General features: G+C 35.9%; 1 pseudogene; it reads right to left on the bottom strand.

Moving 5' to 3' along the window:
* The window catches only part of LOC107645660, a 4,053-nt pseudogene extending 3,096 nt beyond the window's left edge, over positions 1–957 (bottom strand).

The following is a 7,409-nucleotide window of genomic DNA, read 5'->3' as shown; positions in this document are numbered from 1 at the left end:
AGATTCGAAGAATCTTATGCTCACCTTTAATTTCCACATTATTTATTTTCCTCTTTAATCCAATTATATTTATTCTTTTCCTTTTCCAAATTAAAGAGCGAATATGAAACTAAAACCGTAGCAATTACGCTAAGTGGAAAAAACATGGCAGTAGGAAAGAAAACGCACCAAAAGTAGCGAACTGGAAAGTGGTCCAGCCGTCGACGACATTCCTACTGGCCTTCACGACGGTTTTTCCGATTCCATCACCCACCAGCATCAAATTCGTCTTCTTCTTAATCACCTCCACGTTCTCAAAATACGCTCCAGCTTTTATGTGTATCACAAACCTATTAGCAACACAATGCAATCAGCATATCACTCATTTTTTAATCTTCAAATTAAACAACACATGTACCTGGTTGTGCTCGAGTTGGGAGCAGCAGCCAGCGCCTCCGCTATAGTTTTGAAGTTTCCAGTGCCATCTTGGGCCACAACAAGATTGAACTTAGTCTGATTCACAGAAGCTTGAAGCAGCTTGCGGTCTTTGTTAGTAATCCAGGTGGGAAAATGTCCCTTCATCTTCCCATATTCCGGGAAGACCTCCAATTTGGAAGGCTTCTTCACTCCGGGAACCTTCTTGAGCATGGCGAGGGAGTTACTAACATGATTAGAAATCTGAAACAACTTGTCCTGCAGGTACCTTTCCCTCACGTGACTCCCCTTGCAGTAAGCGAAGCCATCGAGACACGTGTACAAGTTGGTCATGGCTGCACTCAGAAGAGTCTGCGAGTCGTGGTGGCGCCTACTGGGTATTGTGGTCTGGTTGAGATCGGAGATGGTGGTGGCGAGCTCCATGCGGGTGTCCTCGATGGTTCTCTGAGTTATATTTCTGATGTTTTCTATGCTCCTGAACTTGATTACAATTTACTGAGTATGGGGCAATTATCTGAGAAGGGATATAAGATGATAACTTATCATGGATATTGCACTGTGTTTGACAACAATGGAAGGTTCATTGATAAAGTAAAGATGACTTCAAACAGAATGTTTCCGTTAAAAATTCAACATGTTAATCCCTCTTGCATGAGTTCTGTAATACTTGATGATAACTGGTTATGACATATGCGGTTTGGGCACTTTCATTTTTCTGGCCTAAACTACCTGTCAAGAAAAGGACTTGTTTCTGGTCTACCACGGATTCATATTCCCAATTGTGTTTGTGAGATTTGTCAACTGGAAAAGAAGCACAGAGATCCATTCCCTACAGGAAAGTCTTGGAGAGCTAGAAGATTACTTGAAATTGTGTATTCAGATCTCTGTTCTGTAGAAGTTCCAAATAATGGTGGTAGCAGGTACTTTATCACTTTTATTGATGATTTTAGTAGATATACATGGGTATACTTTTTGAAGCAGAAATCAGAAGCATGTGATGTCTTTAAGACATTCAAGACGTTTGTCGAAAAACAAAGTGGCTATAAAATCAAAATTCTCAAAACAGACAGAGGAACAGAATATCTTGCGTGTTCAGAATACTTTAAGCAACACGGAATTCAACACCAACTAACAACTAGATATACTCCTCAACAAAATGGAGTTGCTGAAAGAAAGAATAGAACCATCATGGATATGGTCAGGTGCATGCTCAAGTCAAAACAAATGCCTAAAGAGTTTTGGGCAGAAGCAGTCGCAACAGCAGTTCATATTTTAAACAGGTGTCCAACAAAAAGTGTTCGTGATAAAACTCCAGAGGAAGCTTGGAGTGGAAAGCGGCCTTCCATTCATCATTTGAGAGTCTTTGGGTGTATCGCTTATGCCCATGTACCAGATCAATTAAGGAAGAAGTTAGATGACAAAGGTGAGAAGTGTAATTTTATTGGTTATAGCACAGACTCAAAAGCATACAAGTTGTACAATCCAGAAACAAAGAAAGTGATCATCAGCAGAGACGTGACGTTTGACGAGAAAGCCATGTGGGACTGGAACACAAAGACAGAAAAGCAGTCGATTGTAATTTCAAATACATGTGATGATAATGAAGAAAGACAACCAGACACAACCGAACAACCAGAATCATCTAGAAGACCTCAAAGAGAGAGGAGACTACCTGCTAGATTAGTAGATTATGAAGTAGGCAATGACAACGATCCGTCCGATGAAGAAATCATAAATTTTGCTCTATTTTCAGATTGTAAGCCGTTGAACTTTGAAGAAGCCTCTAAAGACAACAATTGGAAGAAAGTAATGGATGAGGAGATTCATGCCATTGAGAAGAATGACACATGGGAGCTGACAAATTTACCAGCAGATAAGAAGCTGATTGGAGTAAAGTGGGTTTACAAGACTAAGTACAAACCTAGTGGTGAAGTTGATCGTTTCAAAGCAAGATTAGTTGCAAAAGGATACAAACAAAAACCAGTGATCGAGTATTGTCCAACTGAAGAACAAGTTGCTGATATATTTACAAAGCCATTGAAGATTGAGTTATTTTACAAATTGAAGAAGATGCTTAATTCTGCAAGTTTGATTTAAGGGAGGCAATGTTAATTAAAATTTTAAATCAACTTGCATCACTAGAATCTTCATGAAGAGTGTTGAAGTCAAAATGGTCAAAGGAGAAGCAAAGTTTTAGTTGAATACAATAATCATCTATTTACTAGAAGATGTTGGAAGCTTGAAGATTTTTGAAGAACATTCAAGAGATTAGTATAACTACAACATTCTACAACAATGAAGAAGTTCAAAATCAAATTGAATTGGAATTGAAAGGAAGTTGCACTCATCACCTCCATACTAGAAGAATCATGAAGTGCATTGGAAGGTTCAAGATTGATAACTAAGCTTAATGAAGAATTTTCAAGATGTGCTAGAAATTACTTATTTGAATAGTCAAAGTAAGAAGTAAAGTTGGATAAGTATGTGTATTAAGAAGCTAGTAGAATCATGAACTTTTAGTATGAAACTTTGCCTATATAAAGGCATATATGTCTTATGTATTTAGTGTGTTCCATAATGAAATGTGTATGTTTTGAAATGTGAAAATTCTCTCCTTTGTTTTATGAGTGTTAGTGAGTTTGAGAGATGAAAAATATGATAGTGTCATTTATATGAGTGAGTGATCCTAGGGCCAATTAGTTGTGGGTATTTTACTTACACCTCGCCGACGGTGTGGTTGAGGAGAGAGCATATCGTTTGTGGGAGGGATTTGGATGCGAGATCGGGGAATGTGGAGACAGTTGAGACGCAGAGGTCTCGGTAGAGTGTTCCTTCGCATGCTGACTCTGCTACTTGGATGTGTGCTTCTTTTTCATCAGATGCTGTTGCTTTTGTAGTGGTGATGTTTACAAGGAAAAGAGACAGCAATAGTGCTGTTCTTCTTCTGGTAAGGTTATACATTTTTGAGAAGAAGATGAATTAGCAGCTATGGCTGAATGCTGTGTATGGATCAGGTGGTTGGCTTCTTAATAAATAATAACAAGGTTCCGAGAACCAGACCGGTCAATAAACCGGTGAAGTGACTGGTTTACTGGTTTAATGGTTCGACCGGAGTTTAACCGGAGTTTGACTGGTTTAATTAAATATTAAATAAAATTATTAAAAATTTAATATATAATTTTAAATATTTAAATTTCAATAAAATTTAACCTCATAAAATTTAAAATTTAAAATTTCAATCTATAACCTAATAATAAAAAATAACAAACAAATCAGTAATACTAACAACCACTAACCATTGAATTTGCAAACATAATCATAATTTAAATTTAGAACAAACATAATCATAATTTGGAACAAACAAATAGAATTACAAAAACATATGAAATCAAATTACAATAACAAATTAAAAACAGAACAAAAACATAATTTAAAACTTACAAAAACAATCACAAGAACCTGATTAATTCATTTAATTAACAAAATAAAAAAAAAGCTAAAAAGCAGAAGACAAGGCATCATCAACAGCAGCGAAGGCTTTTTCATCATCATCATCACAATGGCTAAGGTTGAAGGATCCAAGAATTGTTAGGGTATCAAGTGCATTTGGAGGAAAAAAAATAAAAAAAATAAATAAAAAGCAGAAGACAGCAGCACTCAATAGAAATCAAATGCAGAAGACAGCAATGAAAAAACAACAATTAACCCAGACAAACAAACAACAATCAACATAGTCAAATCCAAAAAACAGCAATTAACTCCCAAAAATAAAAACTAAAGCAGGGTAGGGATCTACTTACAAACTCAGAAATTCAGAAACTCAAGCTAAGCAGAAATTAGCAAACTCAGAATCAGAAATCAGAAACCAAATAAGAGTACAAAAGCAAGGAAAAGTAAATTGAAGATCGGCGGCGAAGGAGGAATCCAAGTGACGGCGATAAAAGAGGGGAAGTGAGCTCGGGCACAGAGGGATTGAAGACAGGCTTGACGTGCGAGAGAGAGGGATCGACGATGAGGACGGACCGACGGAGACACGATTTCAAGGTGGCCAACAGTGACATCAACAGCGAGCATACCTGGCAACACGAGGTGAAGCGATCTAGGAGAAGAGAATCGCGACGGCGGAGCTCGACGCTGGCTGAGGAGAAGAGAAGAGTTCGTCGGTGATGGCGGCGCTGGTCGCTGGCGGTCTGGGAGAAAGAGAGCGGCTAGGGTTTCGTGTGGAGATCAGAGAGAGAGGGGCTGGGTGGTGAGTGGTGACTGAGTTAGTGGGTTGTGGGTGTGTGCGAGAGAGAAGGGAGGGGGGTTATATATATATATTTTAATATATATTATTTTATTTTATTTTTTAACTAAAAACCGGTAAAAAATCGTCCGGTTCAAACGGTTTATCGATTAACCGCTAGTTTGATCGGTTTTTTTACCGATTTTTTGTCAAACGGTTTTTCACTTCAACCGAACCGGCCAGGGATCGATTTTTGATTAACCCAGTTGAACCGGTCGGTCCGGTTCGATTTTCAGAACCATGAATAATAACCAAGTGGGGTGATGAGGTTACTATTTTGTATTCTCTCTTAAAAAAATAAAAAAAAAAGAGGGTAAATTAAGTATGGAATTCATATAGATTTCATCCAATCATAGTAATAAGTGAAAAAATGACTGTATCTTTTAAAGAAAAATATGAGGAACTAATACTCTAATTGTACAATGTATATAATGGGGTTTAATTATAATTAAAATTAAACTATGAGTAACTAATTAATTGTTTCATATTTAAAATTTGAATAAAATTAGAATTCTCCTCAGTGACCTCAACACAAACAGCAGCCCTAATTCTAATTTCCTCTCTGCACTGTTCTTTTTCTTCTTTCCTTTCAGCACCGGCGTCCCCTCTTCCTCTCTCATGCTGCCATCATCCACCGCACCAAGCTCCCCTTGCGTCGCCCTCCTCAATTGCGCCCCAGCGGGCGCGTCCTCCCTCATGTCTCCTTCCACCATGATACAATGACTTCGACCATCGTTAGCGCGGCCGTTGAAGCTCGCCACCGTTTGCTGCCCAACGGCCTCCCCTCTGCTCACCACCGGGCTTGTTGTGATTCTGCTCTCTGCGACTGATGCCCACTAACACGATAATCTTTTCTCTGTAGTGTTGTTTCAATTTGTATGTTTCTAGTGTCATTAATTTTTCATATTTGAATAAAAGTTTGTTGGATATTTTGTGGGTTTTTTTTATCATTATTCTATTTTAGTCATGGGAACTCAAGGACCAACTGATCACAACTCTCTTACTAATGGCTCTGTAAGTCTCTGTATCTATCTATCTTTTTGAATATTATTTTTATCATTATTGTATTTGCAAAAAAATAAGTTCTTGTTTATGCCTAAACATGAATATAAATTTGACCATGAATAGAGAACAAAATTATTACTATTTAAACCATTAAAATAAATCCTTTATTCGTCATATTTTTTTCCTCAATTTTGTTGTGGCTTGTTGTCCTGTTGCTCATTTTTTGTTTTATCTCAAACACAATGATATTGAAGTCTCTTTCTTTCTTCTTCCTTTATCTCTTTCCTTTCATTGAACTAAACTACACTAGCCAATAGCAAATATGGAATATATCGAAATTAACCAAATTCAATGGTTGAAAATTAGCTGCAATAGAATGAGAATAATTCATTATTGTTGGATGTTCATTTTACTAGGTATGCGAATGCTTATTTTCATTTTTAGGTGGATGTTTAGTTGATTGGATTGAATTTTAAGTAGATACAATTTATTCAATATTAAATTCCTAATGGATGACAAGGTTTTTTTTGTGACAAATTATTGAAGAATTTCAATCTTAGGTATGAACACATTCCTCTAACTTTGCTCATCAAATTTAAGGCTCTTAACAGAATGAATGTTATGAGTTGTTGCAGATTGTGTGGATGAAATTGATGCACAACAGGTCTTTGGATATGCCCTTTACAAAGATGGGTAAAATACCAAGCTCTCTTATCCCTTGGAAAAGTTTAGTTCTAATATTTCCAATAAAAACTTTCACAATGGCCATTTCATCCAAAGAATGCTAGCGAAGGCTTCTTCTCTTCCCAAGTACAATTTTCTCACCAAAGTTTAGGTTGGATGTTCATTTTACTAGGTAGGTCGATAGTTATTTTCATTCTAATTTGGATGTTTATTTGATTTGGATTGAATTTAATATAATTTTGTCTTATTAGAAGAATTTGTTAAGAAAATATTGTGAACATGGTGTCTATTATAAACTAAAATTTTACTAACACGCTTAATCCTGTTTAAGTTAGTCATTTTCTTGGTGGTTTATATTGCTAATATTTATGTCGTAGTACCATACGTCACTTATTAATTCCTTTGGTTGATTTTTTGTTTGTGTTCGATTGCAGGTCGTGGACCTGACGGACGTGACTGAGCTAGAAACTGATAAGACAGAACTTAGTCATATTGTATAATTGGATTTATTGTACCATTCACTGAGTTCAAGTATGCTTGGAGTTGTTACAGTTAGATATAAGTAATTAAGTTAGAACAAGGTTATGTGATATTTAGATTTGTAAAACAAATACTAGATTGTATTTTTCTTTAGCCATTTAAAATAAACATCGACTTTTCGAATAAATGAGCCATTGGTATCTTTCTTGTATCATTCCTTTGGAAATGTAAAAATGCTATGTGAATGAAAAAGTTATACCATTACACTATGAAAATTTGTTTGCTTTTGTCTGATATGAATGATCTCTAATATATGCAACAATACCATAATAAAATTTAACATGTTCAGATTGGCAAGAACTTTTGAAGAACAATGAAAAGAATTGAAAATTTGCAATCCACACAGATTCTATGACTATCTAACTAATATTATATGAAATTGGAATTCATTAAAATATGGCCCTAGAAATGAGCAATCTATTTCTAACATAAAATTAAAAATTAGTACAATTCTGCAATGGTTTCAAATCTACTAGTTTAA

The sequence above is a fragment of the Arachis ipaensis genome, chromosome B06, assembly GCF_000816755.2.
Source record: "Arachis ipaensis cultivar K30076 chromosome B06, Araip1.1, whole genome shotgun sequence".
Taxonomy (NCBI): Eukaryota; Viridiplantae; Streptophyta; class Magnoliopsida; order Fabales; family Fabaceae; genus Arachis; species Arachis ipaensis.
The sequence above is the reverse complement of the archived record's forward strand: the minus strand, read 5'-3'. Positions and strand labels throughout refer to the sequence as shown.